The 20,617-nt window shown below is 42.6% G+C and overlaps 1 pseudogene; it reads left to right on the forward strand.

Annotated features, from left to right (window-relative positions):
• The first annotated feature begins 1,133 nt into the window (after nt 1–1,133).
• LOC124858488 lies at nt 1,134–19,613 on the forward strand (annotated as a pseudogene).
• Nucleotides 19,614–20,617: the final 1,004 nt, after the last annotated feature.

A 20,617-nucleotide genomic window follows, 5' to 3' on the forward strand; every position in this document is an offset into this window, starting at 1 on the left:
CCTAGCCTGTAAACAAACATCTAATCAGGGAGATGTCCTGACTTTCTTCCTGTCATTTGTTTTATTTTGGCCTGAAAATGATTACCCACTGAACTGCTCTCAATCCAATGTAAGCACTGAGGCTATTTTTAAGGAGTATCAGCTGGGTTTTGGCACCAGTAACTATTATTCAGACTAATACTTAAACAGCCAGACACTTTCATTCATCTCATGGTGACAAAAGATGTACGAGGCCCACCCTGTCCTCTGTCTCTGTTCAGCATGCATGGTGGGCTGCAATATGAGTACTGATCCTGACCCTGCAACTTAAAACCAGGCAGCAGATCCAGTCTCTGACTGCTCCTGATGGATGATAACCTGATAAATAATGTAGCAGCACCACAGTGGGTGAGAATGATGAGATGCTGGTGGGGCAGACAACTAAACTACCCTAATAAACAGACAGCTGTGGGCCTTTCTGACTGAATATGATGCTTTCATACTGATAAATGATCTTAAACCCTGATACTTTGTTTATGGTACCAACAGAAACAGGTCCAGTAGTTGGAGAAGGAGCAGCATGGGCTCAACCTCCTGCCCAAAGACACTTGAACATGTGGAACTGGCAATATAAGCAGGAACCATCAACCCTACTGGACAGCTGCTCCTTTTACTGAATCACAGCCGACCTTAAAGTCTGATGTCTTCATGTTAAAATGTACATCCTGTAGATTTCACAGAGAAACTTTGCTTTCAGAAACACTTCAGCAGAGATCATCCATTATGCTGCCAGGCTCTTATACTCAACTTCATTAAACTAAAGCTGCTGTTCAAGTGGCTGCAGGTCAGAATTTAATGTAGGATTGACTGAGAAGAGTCTGTGTCCATCAGTGGTTTGCATCCAACTGTGAACAAATAGGGATTTTTCTCTTTAAGGGTAGGGAGGGTAATGAACTGGTTATGGTTAAGGCTCAGTTATAGTTGTGCTTCGGGATTTTGCGCAGGGCTCTACTGAGGGTGCGTGAACCTGAACAAGCGGTGTAGGCATTCATACTTCTCACTGACGTTGCTGCAGTATTGTCTGAAAACACAGGGGTCAGTATGCTAGATAACCGGTGGAAAAGAGAGAAGAAGAGCTTCACATAACTCCAAAAATGGCGGTGTGCACTATCGAATACATTTCTAATCAACATGATTCTGTTTCTTGCAAAGATTCAAATTCATAAGAGTAAAACAATGACGAGGAAAACACTTTTGACCTCTTTGTGAAGGATCTAAAGTTGAGCCTATATACAATGTCAGACTCTTAATAAAAAAGCTTTTTAATGCATACAATCTAACTTTGTATCTCATTTTTCCCTTACCTTTTTTTGTTTGTTGTTTTTCTGTTTTGTTATTCTCCTCTTCTATTCATGAAGTATTACATGAAGAAGTAATTAATTTGTGAATGAAATGTTTAAACCTTGAACTTCTTTCATTCTCAATGGAGAGCGATGCGCACGGTCCGCACATAATTACAAAACAAATTCGGAGGTGTACGATGGGTATTCCTTACAGTGGCTGATAAGGGGAAACGCTAAGTTTCAAGCTCCTTCAACAAAACGGAGCATGCCGGACCACAAGGGGGAGTCAACCTTAGACATTATATATGTAGGCCGTGCCAGAACAGTGTGTGAGCGTATGTGAGATTTAAATGCACACACTACTAATTATTGTTTGCTTACATAGATTTATGCACTCACATCAGTCTCACTGCACTCTCGGGTTGGTGGCACAAATATTATGCCATAAGGACGGCGTGATTGTCTACTTTTAAGGCTAGGCTTAAAACTTTCCTTTTTGATAAAGCTTATAATTAGAGTGGCTTAGGTTATCCTGAGCTATCTTCCTTATTTTTTACCTCCGTCTTCTTCCCTCCCTGTTGGATGGAGTAAGGGGGAGTCAGGTTTAGCCTAAACCGGCTCAGTTATGGTTGAGGTGCAAACACACCCTCCATTTCTGCTACCTGTATGACCCCCTCTCTTTTCCAATGGTTATGGTCAATCTGACAGAGAGAGGTATCCCAATCGTTGTGGTTTTTAGTATAACAATGACCATCAGTGGACAAACTGTCTACTTTTAAGGCTAGGCTTAAAACTTTCCTATTTGATAAAGCTTATAGTAGAAGTGGCTTAGGTTATCCCGAGTTATCTCTGTAGTTATGCTGCTATAGGCTTAGGCTGCTGGAGGACATAATGACCACTTTCCCCCACTTTGCTACTCTCTACACTACTCTCCAATTTTGCATTATTTGCTGTTATTTCAGCTTTTAACTTTGTTCTCTCTCTTTTCTCTTCCTAGAAGCTACACCTGGCCTGACTCTGTGTCTACCTGTGACACCTTTCTGGAGAGGGGCATCGTCCAAGCTTCTGCTGGCAACAACTTAATGCTCTCCCTCTACAGATGATCCACATGGCCCTGCCTTTCAGTGTTTAACCCTTTCTCTCTCCTAGACATAGCACTTGACTGAGCTTTTACTGTGACTAACTCTATGTGCTCTCTTTCAGACTCTAACCTTGAAAACTGGCTCAGAGTTTATCCGTTCTTTCTTTCTAGGTGAAACGACTAAAGGAGCTACATCCATTAACATTTACTTTTCCTTCCCATAGAAAGTACTTCTGGATCAGTGCTTCTGTGTTCTTTTTGTGTCTCTGCTCTGTTCTCTCAAACCCCCAGTCGGTCGTGGCAGATGGCCACTTATACTGAGCCTGGTTCTGCTGGAGGTTTCTTCCTGTTAAAAGGGAGTTTTTTCTCTATATTGTCGCTACATGCATGCTCAGTATGAGGGATTGCTGCAAAGTCAACGCCAGTGACTGTCCACTGTCTCTACATGCTCATCCGGGATGAGGGAATGCTGCAAGTCACTGACTGGATGCAATCTGCTGGGTTTCCTTAGACAGAAAAACTTTTTATCCAATTTGAATAAATAACTGAATCTGACTGCACTGTTCAATGATTAGGATTAATTGGAATGTATGTACCTGACTTTTGTGAAGTCCCTTGAGACAATGTGTTGTGAATTGGCGCTATATAAATAAACGGAATTGAACTGAATTGATTGCATCACTGTTGGCACCCCGTTCAATGCGTCAAGTGTAAACCTAGCTTTAAGAGTAAACTATACACTTTTTAATAGAGGCTAATTATGAGGAATCATGTCTTGTGTGAGTAGAGCTGAAGGATTATGTCTGCACAGAGTTTAGGTGACTCTCTCCTTCCTCCCTGGAATACTTCAGGCCAATTATGGAGCTAATTTAAGGCCTGTGGAGAAGACTGCTTGGAGGAACTTCATAGCATCAGTTTCCTTCAGGGGGACCCTGCAGCTCAATACATGTGGTCTAAAGGCCAGAAAAGACTCAGTGCAGAGAAAGGCTACTGTCTGGTTGTCAGCAGAGTGATGGGAGGCCTGAGGTCTGGGAGAAGATTAAGAAAACTTTTGCCATCACAAAAAAAGAATATTTTCATTTCTAAGCCAGAGAATGAAGCTGAAACAGATGAGACTCTTTTGGACGTACATTAAAAGACACCAGGCAACCCAGGGTACAAAAGATTTCCTCTGGTTTCTTGTCATACACAGGGATCATGTTGACCTCCTTCAGCTCATCTCCAGCTTGAATTAGTCCTGACATATAAAACATCAAGATTACGTCTCTATAATCACTCTGATGTCTATTATTCTAATCTTCTAACACAAGTGAGCTACTGTGTGAAAGTGCAGCGTGTCCAGAGCCTGAGGTTGTGTACAGAACACCATATTAATGTTTACAGTGACGTGATCAGTGGGATCGGAAAGGAATCATCATGTTATTGTGGACATATGTGGAAATTTGCCTTTGGCTGGACTCTGGCAGAGCTGACACACAGACTGGACACAGTGAATACACATACAAATGTAAAACATGTGGACAAACAGCAGAGTGTTGGTATCTGTTTTCACTTTCAAAGAGTGGACTGGTTTAATTTATGGTACAAAGATCATTCCTGAACACATCCTTTCTCTGCTGCACAGAATCAGAAGTTTCAAACCTCCAAACTGCTGACAGACAAACGTGTGTAAAGAACAAAAAGGAAAAGAACTACCAGCTGGAACGTACCGCTTCTGCCTGCTGCTGCCTTCAGTTCTACCGGTTCTGTCAGGAGAACTGGGCCAAAATGCCAGCAAACTATTATAAGCAGTCTGTGGAAGGTCACTCAGAAGGAGGAGCATACCAACTGGGCGTTCGTTTAAACTTTTAAGCAAAAAAAAAAGATCTCTTTAGAATGTTCCCTGAGATAATTTTTTCAGTTAATTTAAATTAGCCGTCTGAAGGGTTTGAGTTAAACTTTTTGTTCATTTTATGTTTTCTCAGTTTGTTTTTTTGTTTATTTATTGGAACGTTTTCTGGTAGTAACACTGCTTAAAGGGGAGTCATGTCAGAACAATACAGAATGTATATATTTGACTCAGAATCTTTCTGTATGATTGGATTCAGTTAACCTTATTGCAAAGTGTCTGGAGACAACATGTGTTGTGAATTGATAGTATATACAGGTCCTTCTCAAAATATTAGCATATTGTGATAAAGTTCATTATTTTCCATAATGTCATGATGAAAATTTAACATTCATATATTTTAGATTCATTGCACACTAACTGAAATATTTCAGGTCTTTTATTGTCTTAATACGGATGATTTTGGCATACAGCTCATGAAAACCCAAAATTCCTATCTCACAAAATTAGCATATCATTAAAAGGGTCTCTAAACGAGCTATGAACCTAATCATCTGAATCAACGAGTTAACTCTAAACACCTGCAAAAGATTCCTGAGGCCTTTAAAACTCCCAGCCTGGTTCATCACTCAAAACCCCAATCATGGGTAAGACTGCCGACCTGACTGCTGTCCAGAAGGCCACTGTTGACACCCTCAAGCAAGAGGGTAAGACACAGAAAGAAATTTCTGAACAAATAGGCTGTTCCCAGAGTGCTGTATCAAGGCACCTCAGTGGGAAGTCTGTGGGAAGGAAAAAGTGTGGCAGAAAACGCTGCACAACGAGAAGAGGTGACCGGACCCTGAGGAAGATTGTGGAGAAGGGCCGATTCCAGACGTTGGGGGACCTGCGGAAGCAGTGGACTGAGTCTGGAGTAGAAACATCCAGAGCCACCGTGCACAGGCGTGTGCAGGAAATGGGCTACAGGTGCCGCATTCCCCAGGTCAAGCCACTTTTGAACCAGAAACAGCGGCAGAAGCGCCTGACCTGGGCTACAGAGAAGCAGCACTGGACTGTTGCTCAGTGGTCCAAAGTACTTTTTTCGGATGAAAGCAAATTCTGCATGTCATTCGGAAATCAAGGTGCCAGAATCTGGAGGAAGACTGGGGAGAAGGAAATGCCAAAATGCCAGAAGTCCAGTGTCAAGTACCCACAGTCAGTGATGGTCTGGGGTGCCGTGTCAGCTGCTGGTGTTGGTCCACTGTGTTTTATCAAGGGCAGGGTCAATGCAGCTAGCTATCAGGAGATTTTGGAGCACTTCATGCTTCCATCTGCTGAAAAGCTTTATGGAGATGAAGATTTCATTTTTCAGCACGACCTGGCACCTGCTCACAGTGCCAAAACCACTGGTAAATGGTTTACTGACCATGGTATCACTGTGCTCAATTGGCCTGCCAACTCTCCTGACCTGAACCCCATAGAGAATCTGTGGGATATTGTGAAGAGAACGTTGAGAGACTCAAGACCCAACACTCTGGATGAGCTAAAGGCCGCTATCGAAGCATCCTGGGCCTCCATAAGACCTCAGCAGTGCCACAGGCTGATTGCCTCCATGCCACGCCGCATTGAAGCAGTCATTTCTGCCAAAGGATTCCCGACCAAGTATTGAGTGCATAACTGTACATGATTAATTGAAGGTTGACGTTTTTTGTATTAAAAACACTTTTCTTTTATTGGTCGGATGAAATATGCAAATTTTGTGAGATAGGAATTTTGGGTTTTCATGAGCTGTATGCCAAAATCATCCGTATTAAGACAATAAAAGACCTGAAATATTTCAGTTAGTGTGCAATGAATCTAAAATATATGAATGTTAAATTTTCATCATGACATTATGGAAAATAATGAACTTTATCACAATATGCTAATATTTTGAGAAGGACCTGTAAATTAAATACAGGGCTGCACGTTGGCGCAGTTGGTAGCACTGTTGCCTTGCAGCAAGAAGGTCCTGGGTTTGGCTCTCAGCTGGGGGTCTTTCTGCATGGAGTTTGCATGTTCTCCCCGTGCATGCGTGTGTCTCACCAGGTACTCCGGCTTCCTCCCACAGTTCAAAGACCTGCCTGTTAGGTTAATTGGTGTGTGAATGAGTGTGCTTAGTTGTTTGTGTGTTGCTGCGATGGACTGGCGAAATGTTTATTTATCATTTTCTGTTTGCTACTCTATTTCATAGAGTATTATATTTAGCCTTCAACAAATATTAGCCTATAATGATTGTGCTTGTGTGTTTAAGAATTGATTTGAGGGGGCAAGGCATTATTTTGAGGCGGCATTGTCCCCTCCCGCCCCTGCGTAAAGTCAGCCTCGGTATGAAAGAGAGCACATATAGTTAGTCACAGTAAAAGCTCAGCCAATGGCTATGTCTATGAGAGTGACAGGGTTAAACACTGAAAGATGGGGCCAAGTATATTATCTATAGAAGGAGAACATCGTTGTTGGCAGCAGTAGCTCAGCTGATGCCCAGTCCAGGATGGTGTCACAGCCACAACAGAACGCCAGTCCAGGTGTAGCTGCTATGAAGAGAAAACACAGAGAGAGAACATAAAATTAAAAGCTGAGAAAAAACTGAAAATAATGTCAAATTGGAGAATAGTAGGACAATGTAGAGGAGTGAGGCAAAGTGGTCATTATGTCCTCCAGCAGCTAAGCCTATAGCAGCATCAACTACAGAGATAACTCAGGATAACCTAAACCACTCTAAATATAAGGTTTATCAAAAAGCAAAGTTTTAAGCCTGGTTTTAAAAGTAGACAGGGTGTCTGCCTCACGGACTAAAACTGGGAGCTGGTTCCACAGAAGAGGAGATAGATAACAAAGATCTGCCTCCCATTCTTCTTTTAGAACCTCTAGGAACCACTAGTAAACCTACAGTCTGAGAGCAAAAGCTCTGTTGGGAACATATTGAACAATCAGATCTCTGATGTATGACGGAGCGTGTTTATTAAGGGCTTCATATGTCAGAAGGATACTTTTAAAATCTATTCTGGATTTAACAAGGAGCCAATGAATGGAAGCTAAAACAGGAGAAATATGATCTCTCTCTTTCATTTTCATCAGAACTCTTGCTGAAGCGTTTTGGATCAGCTGAAGATTTTTAACTGCCTTGTGTGGACATCCTGATAGTAAAGAATTTCAATAGTGCAGCCTTGAAGTAACAAATGCATGGACTTGTTTTTCAACATAAATCCTGGACAGAATATTTCTAATTTTAGCAATATTCCAGAGGTGAAAGAAGGAAATCCTAGAAACCTGTTTAATATGGAATTGTACATATATATATATACAGGGGTTGGACAATGAAACTGAAACACCTGGTTTTAGACCACAATAATTTATTAGTATGGTGTAAGGCCTCCTTTTGCGGCCACTACAGCATCGATTCGTCTTGGGAATGACATATACAAGTCCTGCACAGTGGTCAGAGGGATTTTAAGCCATTCTTCTTGCAGAATAGTGGCCAGGTCACTACGTGATACTGGTGGAGGAAAACGTTTCCTGACTCGCTCCTCCGAAACACCCCAAAGTGGCTCAATAATATTTAGATCTGGTGACTGTGCAGGCCATGGGAGATGTTCAACTTCACTTTCATGTTCATCAAACCAATCTTTCACCAGTCTTGCTGTGTGTATTGGTGCATTGTCATCCTGATACACGGCACCACCTTCAGGATACAATGTTTGAACAATTGGATGCACATGGTCCTCAAGAATGGTTCGGTAGTTCTTGGCAGTGACGCGCCCATCTAGCACAAGTGTTGGGCCAAGCGAATACCATGATATGGCAGCCCAAACCATCGCTGATCCACCCCCATGCTTCACTCTGGGCATGCAAGAGTCTGGGTGGTATGCTTCTTTGGGGCTTCTCCACAGCTTAACTCTCCCGGATGTGGGGAAAACAGTAAAGGTGGACTCTTGTACATAGTTTTATTTTATGCCTTTTGTGTCTTGTAATCTTGATCTGTTTGAATGTTCTTTTTTTCCACATTCTGTTTAAAATGCTATGTGTACTTTTCAAAATAAACTGTGTTTAGAAATTTAAATGACGTTGATGTATTGTTAGGTCAAATGGAAATAAAATACATTGGTGACAAAAACAATTTAGAAATTTATTAGAACAGCTTAAAACTTTAAGAAACAATCTGAAAAAAACATATTTATTTATTTCTTATATAGCACCTTATTTCGGTACCATTCTTTCTAAAATGGAAAACAGTCTGTCCATTCTCTGTGCCCTCATGTCCTCCCTGATCAAATCCATCATCTCTGTCCCTCTTTCTTTTCTGATCTCTTCCTGCTGGCTCACTGTCTTCCTTCTCCATCTGGTTGCCCACCGCTCTGCTTGGCCCTGGAGTGTCCTCAGGGATGGAGGCAATTAGGACAGGAGGTGTTGTGGAAGACCTCTGACCCAACACCTCATCCATAAGGACAAACCAGGGCCAAGTAGCAGCAGTGGGCTTTTCACTGACTCCCTCTCCTGACCCTGGATACTTACAATCCTAAAGTTAGAAGGAAGAAAAAAAGAGTTGACTAAACAGAGAAACCAGTAAGACTTTCAGAAATATTTTTTTATTTGTGTGTTATCATGAATTGCTTAGATAGTCGAAGTAGAACAAAACCAGAGGATGAAACAGACTCAGCACACAGGATAAGACGGTAAATGAGGTTTATTTCTACTGTAGATTTTGTTTAAGGAATCTTGAGTTGGAGTTGTCCAGAAGCCAGAGGAGGAGGAGGTAAACCCAGGAATCCAAGGAGACAGAGAGAGAGTACTGGTGATGAGAATATTTACAGTGCAGTCCTTAGGAGGGAGTATTACCAGATGTTGGCAGGCAGGTAGGCAGATAGGCAGGTCGACAGTCAGACAGGCAGGCAGACGGATAGGCAGACAGACAGGAATCCACATAACTGAGGTTATGTTCCATCAAAGGTCTGTATCAGCAGCTACCTTAAGAAGCCCATGAGCTCATTAGGAGAATGCGTTGCAGCTGCAGACAATGAGCTGCCAGAACCAACCAGAAGGGGAGGAGCAGAGATCCTATAGTACCCTCCCCTCAACGATTGCCTCCAGGCAATCCAGAACGCTTTTCAGGATGGCGTTTGTAAAAGGACGTGATGAGAGCAGGGTCCAGGATGTGAGAATGGGGAACCCAGGTTCTCTCTTCAGGTCCATAGCCTGCCCAATCCACAAGATATTGAAAACCATGCCCCCTACGCCGAACATCCAGGATATAATTGACCGTATATGCAGGGTGGTCATCAATGAGACGAGCAGGAGGAGGGGGCTTGGTGGGAGGACTCAGGGGACTTTCCGAGACTGGCTTGATCTGGGAAACATGGAAAGTAGGGTGAATGTGCATGGAAGATGGTAGTTTGAGTCTCACCGCAGATGGGTTGATGATCCTCTCGATGAGAAAAGGGCCAATGAAACGGGGGGCCAACTTTCTAGAAGTATCTTTTAATGTAATATTCCTGGTGGAAAGCCAGACTCTCTGATTGATGCGGTAGACAGGTGCAGCAGAACGCTGACGGTTAGCGAACCTCTTATTTTGTTCCAGGGTGCGTAGGAGGGTCCTCCTGGTCTGTTGCCAGATCCTACGACACCTGGAAACATAATGCTGAACAGAGGGGACCAGGACGTCAGATTCAACACTGGGAAACAGCGGGGGTAGATAGCCCAGTGAAGCCTCAAAGGGGGACAAACCAGTAGCAGAGGAAGTATGTGTGTTGTGAGCATATTCGATCCATGTGAGATGTTTGCACCAAGAAGAGGGGTTGTCATTTATTACGCACCTCAAGACGACTTCAAGTTCCTGGTTGCATCTTTCTGTCTGTCCATTAGATTGGGGGTGGTATCCAGACGAAAGACTTATGGAGGCACCAAGAGCTTTGCAAAACTCCTTCCAAACTTGCGAGATGAACTGCGGGCCTCGGTCAGAAACAATGTCCAAAGGTATGCCATGGATGCGGAAAACGTGGAGAACCAGGAGTTGGGAAGTCTCCAATGCAGACGGAAGCTTGGGTAAAGGAACAAAATGGGCTGTTTTAGAGAATCTGTCAACAGTAAGGATGACTATGTTACCGTCAGATGGCGGGAGACCAGTGATGAGATCAACGGAAATGTGGGACCAGGGGCGGCTAGGGGTGGGCAGAGGTTGAAGAAGACCAGCAGGGGGTTGATTAGTGTTCTTGTTTCGAGCACATGTGGGACAAGCTGCAACAAAATCTTTAATGTTGAGGTTCATAGTCGGCCACCAGAAATACCTTTTGGTAAATGTGATCATACGAGTCACCCCAGGATGACAAGTCAATTTATTGTTGTGCACCCAATCCAGAACTTTATTGACGACAGAGTTGGGAACGAACAGCTTGCCCACTGGGCCAGTACCCGGGTCAGGTTCGGACCTCTGTGCCTCCCTGATGTCCTTTTCAATGGCCCAGGTGAGGGCACCCACAATACAAGAATCCGGTAGGATGGAAGCTTCAGTCTTGAGTTGGTCAGAATGAGAGAACTGGCGAGAGAGAGCGTCAAGCTTAATGTTCTTGGAACCGGGTCTAGATAGAAAAATGAAAACGAGCAAAAAACAGAGACCAACGGGCTTGTCTGGGGTTAAGTCTCTTGGCATTTTGAATGTAGGAGAGGTTCTTATGATCAGTCCAAATGAGAAAAGGGACTTCAGTACCCTCTAACCAATGCCGCCATTCCTCAAGCGCCAACTTGAACTAAAAGTTCACGGTTGCCCATATCATAATTTTGCTCTGCTGGAGACAAGCGACGAGAAAAATAGGCACATGGATGTGCCTTATCATCTAGAGGAGACCGTTGAGATAGAATAGCCCCTACTCCAATGTCAGAAGCATCAACCTCTACAATAAATTTTGCACATGGATCAGGATGGGTCAATATGGGTGCTGAAGAAAATAGTCTTTAATTCCCCAAATGCCCTTTCTGCCTCAGGAGTCCAATGGAACGTTTTCAGAGAGGAGGTGAGTTGAGTGAGAGGTGCAGTGACCTGACTGTAGTTCCTTATAAACCTATAAAAATTTGCAAATTCCAAGAACCTTTGAAGTTGCCTGCGATCAGTTGGAGTAGGCCACTCTGCCACTGCCTTGGTTTTCTCGGGATCAGTTCTGTACCTGCCTGCCTCAAAAATAAAACCCAAAAAAGACACAGATGTGACACTGAATTCGCACTTTTCGGCTTTAACAAAGAGTTGATTCTCAAAAAGCCTCTGGAGAACTGTTCTGACATGCTGGCGATGTTGTTCTATGTCCTGGGAAAAAAATCTAAATGTCATCCAGATAAACAAAAACAAAGAGGTTGAGAAAGTCACGAAGAACATCATTAATAAGAGCCTGGAAAACAGCGGGTGCATTAGTCAACCCGAAAGGCATAACCAAATACTCAAAATGTCCTAGGGGTTTTTGAAAGCTGTTTTCCACTCATCACCCTCTCGGATCCGGACCAAATGGTAAGCATTGCGCAGGTCGAGTTTAGTGAAGATCTTGGCAGAATGTAATTGTTCAAGTATTGAATCACTAAGTGGTAGTGGGTATTTATTTTTAATAGTGATTTGATTCAATCCTCTATAATCAATACAGGGTCTTAATGTGCCGTCCATCTTACCCACGAAGAAGAATCCGGCGCCAACAGGGGAGGTAGACGGACGAATGATCCCAGATGCTAAATAATCCTCAATGTACTCTTTCATGACCTTTCTCTCGGGTCCGGAGAGATTAAAGAGTCTGCTGGATGGTAGCGGAGTGCCTGGGAGGAGATCAATAGGGCAGTCATAGGGGCAATGCAGAGGTAAAGAAAGAGCCCCTTGTTTGCTAAACACAGGTGCGAGATTGTGGTATTCAGGTGGAACTTTGGACAGATCAACAGGCTCAGAAGGTTTGAGTTGTTTGATAGAGTGAGAGACAGCAGTTCTTAAGCAGTTCTGGAGACAGAGATTACTCCATCTCTCTACTCTGCCCTCCACCCAATTAATAGCAGGATTATGTTTCTGCAACCAGGGAAACCCCAAAACTAATTGTGGAGAGATGGAAAAGACAACAAAGAACTCACCCCATTCATGATGGTTATCAGAGGTGATGATGTGAAGCTGAGACACTTTAAATCTCACTTGAGACATGGTTTGACCAGTGATGCCAGTGACAGAAAGGGAATGGTTGAGAGGCTGAGAGGGTATTTGAAGTTTATCAACCAGATCCGAGGAAATAAGATTCTGTTCAGCACCAGAATCAATAAAAGCATCAACAGGAAACTTATCTTGGCCAACAATAATAGTGACCGGAAAACACAGACGAGACACAGGGGAAGAATGGGATATGCTCATTAAAGTCCCCTGACCTATTGACGAGCCCTCTCTTTTCCCTTCTTGGGGCATCTTGTGATAAAATGTCCCCCTTGTCCACAATATAGGCAAAGACCACCCTCAAAGCGATGTTGTCATTCCTCTGGGGAGAGTCGAGTGTGACCAATCTGCATCGGCTCTGGTTCCGCAGATCCCTCTGAAGAGGAAGTGGGTGCGTCGAGGAAAGTGGTTCGAGGTTCATCTCTCAAAATCAACTGGTCTTTTACTTGATCTGCAAGGGAATTAACAAAAATACCCTTGAGTGCCGCTTCATCCCAACCCACCTCCTGCGCTGCCACCCGGAAGTCGATGGCGAACTCAGCCAACGCTCTCCTTCTCTGTTTGAGGGTGAGTATCTTCTTAGCCGCTGCCTCCTGCTGGAGTGGTTGATCGAAGACTCTCTTGAAGTGACTGAAAAAAATGGCATAACTAAGAGACTCAACAGGGTTAGATGCCAAATAGGGGTGCACCCAGCGCAGAGCAGATCCCTTTAGCAAGGTAACAATATAAGATATAAGTAATCTTGGAGGCAGCAGTAGGGAAAAGGGAGGGGGAACGACTAAATGCTAATTCACACCGGAGAGAAAAACCACCAAAGTTATTAGGATTACCATCAAACAGTTCAGACGGACGGAAGTCAGGCTCTCGGATCCCAGAAGATAGAATTGTGGGTGGCTGAGGATTCTCTAAACGAACTGGAGGATTGGAAGAGGCAGGTGAGAGTTTGGTTATGATTTCACTTAAAGCATGAACCATACCACCAAGTTCTGTGAGATGAGAATCCGTAGTCCTTTGTTGTTGCAGTAGCTGTTGAAGCATGGTTTCAGTAGATTGTAGGCGTTCCTTTAAGGAAGTCTGTTCATCATCTGAATTGTTCTTCAACATGTTAGATGGCTGGAACATACTATCATGAATTGCTTAGATAGTCGAAGTAGAACAAAACCAGAGGATAAAACAGCCTCAGCACACAGGATAAGACGGTAAATGAGGTTTATTTCTACTGTAGACTTTGTTTAAGGAATCTTGAGCTAGAGTTGTCCAGAAGCCAGAGGAGGAGGAGGTAAACCCAGGAATCCAAGGAGACAGAGAGAGTACTGGTGATGAGAATATTTACAGTGCAGTCCTGTGTGACTTGAGAACTTCTGAACATACTTTATATTTATTTTTCATATTGTCCCACTTTTTTTTGGCGTGCAAGTGGGTGACCTTCCCCTGTTGGCCCATCTTCTCCAGAATTGTCCTAAACAAGCAAAAGGAAAGAGGGAAAACTGAAAGAAGTATGTTAATCACTGGATGGATATTTATGAAAGTTAGAAAGATAGGAGTTATTGAAACTGGACAGAAACTGACTGCGAAGAATGTTGTTATTGTACCTCCAAGCCACGGTGGCTGAGTTTTTAGCTCCAGTAAAAAGGTGGTCATTCTCACCCCTGAGCTTAATAAACTGGCCCGTCTGCTCCTTTGTCCCTAAACAATAAAAACAACAAAAAAACCCATCTTGCTTAATATCAGTGTAAAAAAGTCTTTTTTAATTTTACATTTGTCTTAATTTGCAGAACATATCAAAATATTTCAATACAAATGCCTAAAACAAGCTCTTTCAAACTTTTAACTTCTTTACTGAGATTTGCTTTCATTTGAAAGTGTATTTCTCTTCAGCTGTACCTGGAATCACAAATTATAATGCTAGCTGAAATATAAATATACTTTTAAAAACACATATAGCACATTTCTTCATCAAAATTGAATATTTAAAAGCTTATTTATTCTCAATCTCACTCTCCAGCGATACCTTAGGATTACATAAAATTGTCCATTTATTCAGGTTAACTTTAATATCACCTGTAATGTCAAATCAACTTACATGAACTTACATGAACAAATGACACAATACATTAAAATAATGTAGCAAGGTAAGAGCACAGTTTTGCTCAAAATATTGAAATGCACACAACATTATGGGTGACATACCAGAGTTTAAAAGAGGACAAATTGTTGGTGCACATCTTGCTGGCGCATCTGTGACCAAGACAGCAAGTCTTTTTGATGTATCAAGAGCCACGGTATCCAGGGTAATATCCTGGATACCACCAATTTCTTGAAGCTGTAACATTTTATTTTGTATTCTTATAGAAAAAATATACAATACCTCTTTTGGATTTTACTTATACACAACTATTGACTAATACGCACACATTTCCGTCTTTACATACATATTGTTTGTGACAGCGTTCTTACCCCATACAATTGTCTTTAAAAGTCACCTAACCAGTTAAAAGAGTCCATCTGTGTGTAATTTAATCTCAGTACATCTCCAGTGGTAGAAACACACTTCAAAACACTTTTGCTCTTCCTTCCACTTCATGTTCTACTTCATGTTGGTCCATTACCTGAAATCCCAATAAAACATAATGAATTTTGTGGGTGTAACATAAGTATGAATCCTTTTACAAGCCACAGTAATTCTTCTTCTTCTTTCAAGACATTTTGTTCTCATGGTCTTCCTGGGTGGTTCTTTGAAGTCCTCAGCCTTCCTCTTCAGAATCCTCTTCCTTAAATCTCCTGTTTCTTTACTGTAATGTGCCAGATTGGAGGTGCTGGTTTCTAATGATAAGAATAACCCATAGAAACAACATGAGCATTTTAACATTCACACAGCATTAAGAGCAGTGGGTACTCACAACACAGTACATGTTGGAAAAATGGGCCTTACACTGTAACAACTGCTAGGAAACACACACAAAGTGAGGTTCTGTGAAGTTATATTCAGTAACAGTTTTAACCTGCAGTAGACAGTAGGAACAGAACTTGGAAGCACTTGGAGTTCACGCTAACATGCTGGGCAGCAGCATATCACTGGAACCATCAAGATAACAATACCTCCTAGAACCACTAGAGGGAGATATTTTGACTGATCATCCGATGAGAATTAATCATGACGTTTAGATGTCAGGATCTGTGCTTTGTCTGTTTGTTTGGTGCTGTTACTGTGCTTAGCTCCTAGATGGCGTGGAACCTGGAGGAAAGGTGACAGGTGTTCATCATTCTCTTGATCACCTGCTGAGGAGTATATTAGGAGGAGGCTGCCAGCAACTCACTGCCAGAGTGTTGTCCCTTAGTGGTACAGCTCAAGCCACATTACCTTGTCTTGTTCCTTGTCTTGACTCTTAGTAATTTGTATTTGTTACCTTGCAGGATTACCAGAACCTGACCTTGTCTTTTCGTGTGGAACTCTGCCTGGATTTACCACTTCTGGAAAGAAGCTATTAAGCTCCATGAACAAAGACTCAAACCTCTTGGACCTCACTAGTTGGCAGCCTCCTGTATTCTTCGCTCCTTGTACAGGTGCTTCTCAAAATATTAGCATATTGTGATAAAGTTCATTATTTTCCATAATGTAATGATGAAAATTTAACATTCATATATTTTAGATTCATTGCACACTAACTGAAATATTTCAGGTCTTTCATTGTCTTAATACGGATGATTTTGGCATACAGCTCATGAAAACCCAAAATTCCTATCTCACAAAATTAGCATATCATTAAAAGGGTCTCTAAATGAGCTATGAACCTAATCATCTGAATCAACAAGTTAACTCTAAACACCTGCAAAAGATTCCTGAGGCCTTTAAAACTCCCAGCCTGGTTCATCACTCAAAACCCCAATCATGGGTAAGACTGCCGACCTGACTGCTGTCCAGAAGGCCACTATTGACACCCTCAAGCAAGAGGGTAAGACACAGAAAGAAATTTCTGAACGAATAGGCTGTTCCCAGAGTGCTGTATCAAGGCACCTCAGTGGGAAGTCTGTGGGAAGGAAAAAGTGTGGCAGAAAACGCTGCACAACGAGAAGAGGTGACCGGACCCTGAGGAAGATTGTGGAGAAGGGCCGATTCCAGACCTTGGGGGACCTGCGGAAGCAGTGGACTGAGTCTGGAGTAGAAACATCCAGAGCCACCGTGCACAGGCGTGTACAGGAGATGGGCTACAGGTGCCGCATTCCCCAGGTCAAGCCACTTTTGAACCAGAAACAGCGGCAGAAGCGCCTGACCTGGGCTACAGAGAAGCAGCACTGGACTGTGGCTCAGTGGTCCAAAGTACGTTTTTCGGATGAAAGCAAATTCTGCATGTCATTCAGAAATCAAGGTGCCAGAGTCAGGAGGAAGACTGGGGAGAAGGAAATGCCAAAATGCCAGAAGTCCAGTGTCAAGTACCCACAGTCAGTGATGGTCTGGGGTGCCGTGTCAGCTGCTGGTGTTGGTCCACTGTGTTTTATCAAGGGCAGGGTCAATGCAGCTAGCTATCAGGAGATTTTGGAGCACTTCATGCATCCATCTGCTGAAAAGCTTTATGGAGATGAAGATTTCATTTTTCAGCACGACCTGGCACCTGCTCACAGTGCCAAAACCACTGGTAAATGGTTTACTGACCATGGTATCACTGTGCTCAATTGGCCTGCCAACTCTCCTGACCTGAACCCCATAGAGAATCTGTGGGATATTGTGAAGAGAACGTTGAGAGACTCAAGACCCAACACTCTGGATGAGCTAAAGGCCGCTATCGAAGCATCCTGGGCCTCCATAAGACCTCAGCAGTGCCACAGGCTGATTGCCTCCATGCCACGCCGCATTGAAGCAGTCATTTCTGCCAAAGGATTCCCGACCAAGTATTGAGTGCATAACTGTACATGATTATTTGAAGGTTGATGTTTTTTGTATTAAAAACACTTTTCTTTTATTGGTCAGATGAAATATGCTAATTTTGTGAGATAGGAATTTTGGGTTTTCATGAGCTGTATGCCAAAATCATCCGTATTAAGACAATAAAAGACCTGAAATATTTCAGTTAATGTGCAATGAATCTAAAATATATGAATGTAAAATTTTCATCATTACATTATGGAAAATAATGAACTTTATCACAATATGCAAATTTTTTGAGAAGGACCTGTATACCATTCAAGAACCCTGTCCACCCTCCTCCTTCCACTGTACCTACTTCTGAAAACCCTGGACCATTTTATCATCCTGGCACACCATTATCCCCCATCATCTGTCTCACGGGTAAACAACTATTTGGTCTCTCCGCTCCCCACCCTCTGGCGGCTCATTCCATCAACCCAGTAAAGGCTGAATTATTATTCTTTAGTTTTGACCCTGAGTATTCCCTGCTTACCATCCTGTTTATTTTTACAGTTGGTTTCCCGGTTCCAGTTTCCCTGTCCACGTCACTACACTGTAAATAAACACTTTACCGTAAAACTGTCTCCTGAATTGCTTTCTGCATGTGGGTCAAATCCATTAAAAACAATATGACATTTAGAAATGTTTCAATGTTGCTTCAAATTGTTTTATAAACATATTAGTGATATTTTCAGAGATCCTCACTTAAAATTTTTTAAATATCCCTTTAAGGACACACCTAACATGATGAAATGGCTCTAACCAAAGTCTTGTTGCTATCTTGCAGGTAGCCATTAAACATATCCCAAAAAAGAAAGTGGTCCTCAAACATAAGGTAAGTGAACAACACCATCTGGTACTGGTTTTACTTCTTAATGGATTCCAGATTAATTCTGACTTTCTCCTGTTTTTGGAATGTTTCAGGATGAGAATGGCAGGCAGCTGGCATTGGAGGTGGCTATCATGTTAAAACTGAGGGCTGTAACAACCAGTTCAGTGGGGCAGTCATCCATGGTGGTCCTGCTGGACTGGTATGATCTGGACCAGGAGCTGATTTTAGTGATGGAGAGGCCCATGTCTGCTGAGAGCCTCTTTGACCACCTTAAAGATCACAAAGGTCCACTAAAGCAGAAGGAGGCCAAGCTGAGCTGCTGGATGGGGTTTGGGTTTGCTGTAGAGATCTTGTCAATGGTGCTGCTTTTGTTGTTTTGTTTTTCATATTAAATATGATGAAAGACAGACACTGAAATGCTGTGCAAATGTCTTCATATCTCATAAAATTTTCATTCCACTTTACAATTTTGTAATATTTTACGTACAAAAGGAAACGGAGACTCTTGCAAGGCCCTGTATTTCTCACCAATACTCTTATCTATGCAGTTTCTGACCTCCACATTATTCTTTTCTTACAGATCATAATGAAACAGCTGGTGGAAGCAGGGATTCACCTTCAGCATGCAAACATCTTCCACAGAGATATTAAAGCAGAGAACATTCTGATTGAGACCAACACAGAAGTCCCACGAGTTTATCTCATAGACTTTGGTTTAAGCTGCTTTGACAAGAGAAGAACATTTGAGAATTTGACAGACACGGGACCTACAGTACTGGACCTACACCAGTGTGGCAGCTGGGAGTGCTCCTGTTCGAACTTCTCCACAGCAAGATGTTCAAGACCTCCAGCTTCCTCCAAAACGAACTGAAGATCGGCAAAAGGCTCTCCAAAAGTAGGTCAAACAGTCAAACTATCTCACAGCTTATATAAATCAGTTTTGTGTCCCTGTTTTACTACTTCTGGTCTAATCGTTGTTGCTCTTTGCCCTCTAACCTTCCAGAATGCAAGGATATTCTAACAAAGTGCCTGACTATAAACCAAGAGGAGCGTCCCACCCTGGAGGAGCTACTGTGCCACCCGTGGTTTTCGTAAATGCACAAACACACACAAACATTACCACACATCAGTAGCATACCTCACAAGCCATTTTTTTTTTTTTACCATTTGTCCTTAGCAGCAAATTCGGACTAATTAGGAGTGGGTTTGCCCAGGCCTTATGGATTGGTCCCCATTTCAGAAACATCCCTTAACTTAACTTTAGATTTGTGTCTTTTCTCCGGGTGCTCCGGTTTCCCCCTTTATTCCAGAAACATTCCTTAGTTTAACTTTAAATTTGTGACTTTTCTCCGGGTGCTCCGGTTTCCCTCCATATGTCAGAAACGTCCGTTGGCTCAATTGGAGATTGGTGGCTTTTCTCCCTGTGCTTGAGTTTCCCTCATAGTCCAGAAAACATCCATTGGTTTAATTGGATATTCATAAATTTTATTTGGCTGCTTCAGTCTCCTTCCACATACCAAAAAACATAGTTTAATTGGAGATTTGTCTTTTTTCCTAGATGCTAAGGTTTCCACACATAGAAACCATCCCTTAGGTTAACTTTAGATTTGCGGCTTGTCTCCCTGTGCTTGAGTTTCCCTCGCAGTCCAGAAAACATCCACTGGCTTAATTGGATATTCATCGTTATTATTTGGTTGCTCCAGTTTCCTTCTATATTACAAAAAAAATTATTTGCTTAATTGTAGATTTGTTTTTTGTTTTTTTTCTTCCAGATGCTAAGTTTTCCCCACTTAGGCTAGGAAAACATCCCTTAGGTTGACTTTAGATTTGTGGCTTTTCTCCGGGTGCTCCGGTTTCCCCCCGTATTCCAGAAACATCCCTCGTAGCTTAGAAATTAGAAAGTATTGGGTTTTTTCCGTGTTCTCCAGTTTTTCCTCATTTTCCAGAAATGTCCCTAGGCCCCTTTTTTACCTGTATTAAAGAACGGTTCCTTGGCTTAATTGGAGTTTCCTGGCTTTTCCCCGGGTCCTCTGGTTTCACCCCGTATTCCCGAAACACCCCGCATACCTTAGAGATTCATAGCTTTTCTGCGGGTGCTCCTCTTTCCCGCCATTTCCCAGAAATGTCCCTTAGCTCAACTGGAGATTTGTGGCTTTTCTTCAGATATTCAGGTGGCCTCCCATAGTCCAAAAAATGCCCCTTAGCTCAAACGTGTGGCTTTTCTACCTGTGGTCGAGTTTCCCTCATAGTTCAAAACACATCCACTGGCTACCTGGATATTCATGGATTTTATTTGGTTGCTCCAGTTTCCTTCCACATACCAAAAAACATAGTTTAATTGGAGATTTGTCTTTCTTCCTAGACGCTAAGGTTTCCACACTTAGGCTAAGACACCATCCCTTAGGTCAACTGGAGATTTGTAGGTCTTCTCCTGACACTCCGGTTTTTGCCTCTAGTACAATAAACATTGTGTTT

Source organism: Girardinichthys multiradiatus, chromosome 21 (assembly GCF_021462225.1).
Source record: "Girardinichthys multiradiatus isolate DD_20200921_A chromosome 21, DD_fGirMul_XY1, whole genome shotgun sequence".
In the NCBI taxonomy this organism is placed as follows: Eukaryota; Metazoa; Chordata; class Actinopteri; order Cyprinodontiformes; family Goodeidae; genus Girardinichthys; species Girardinichthys multiradiatus.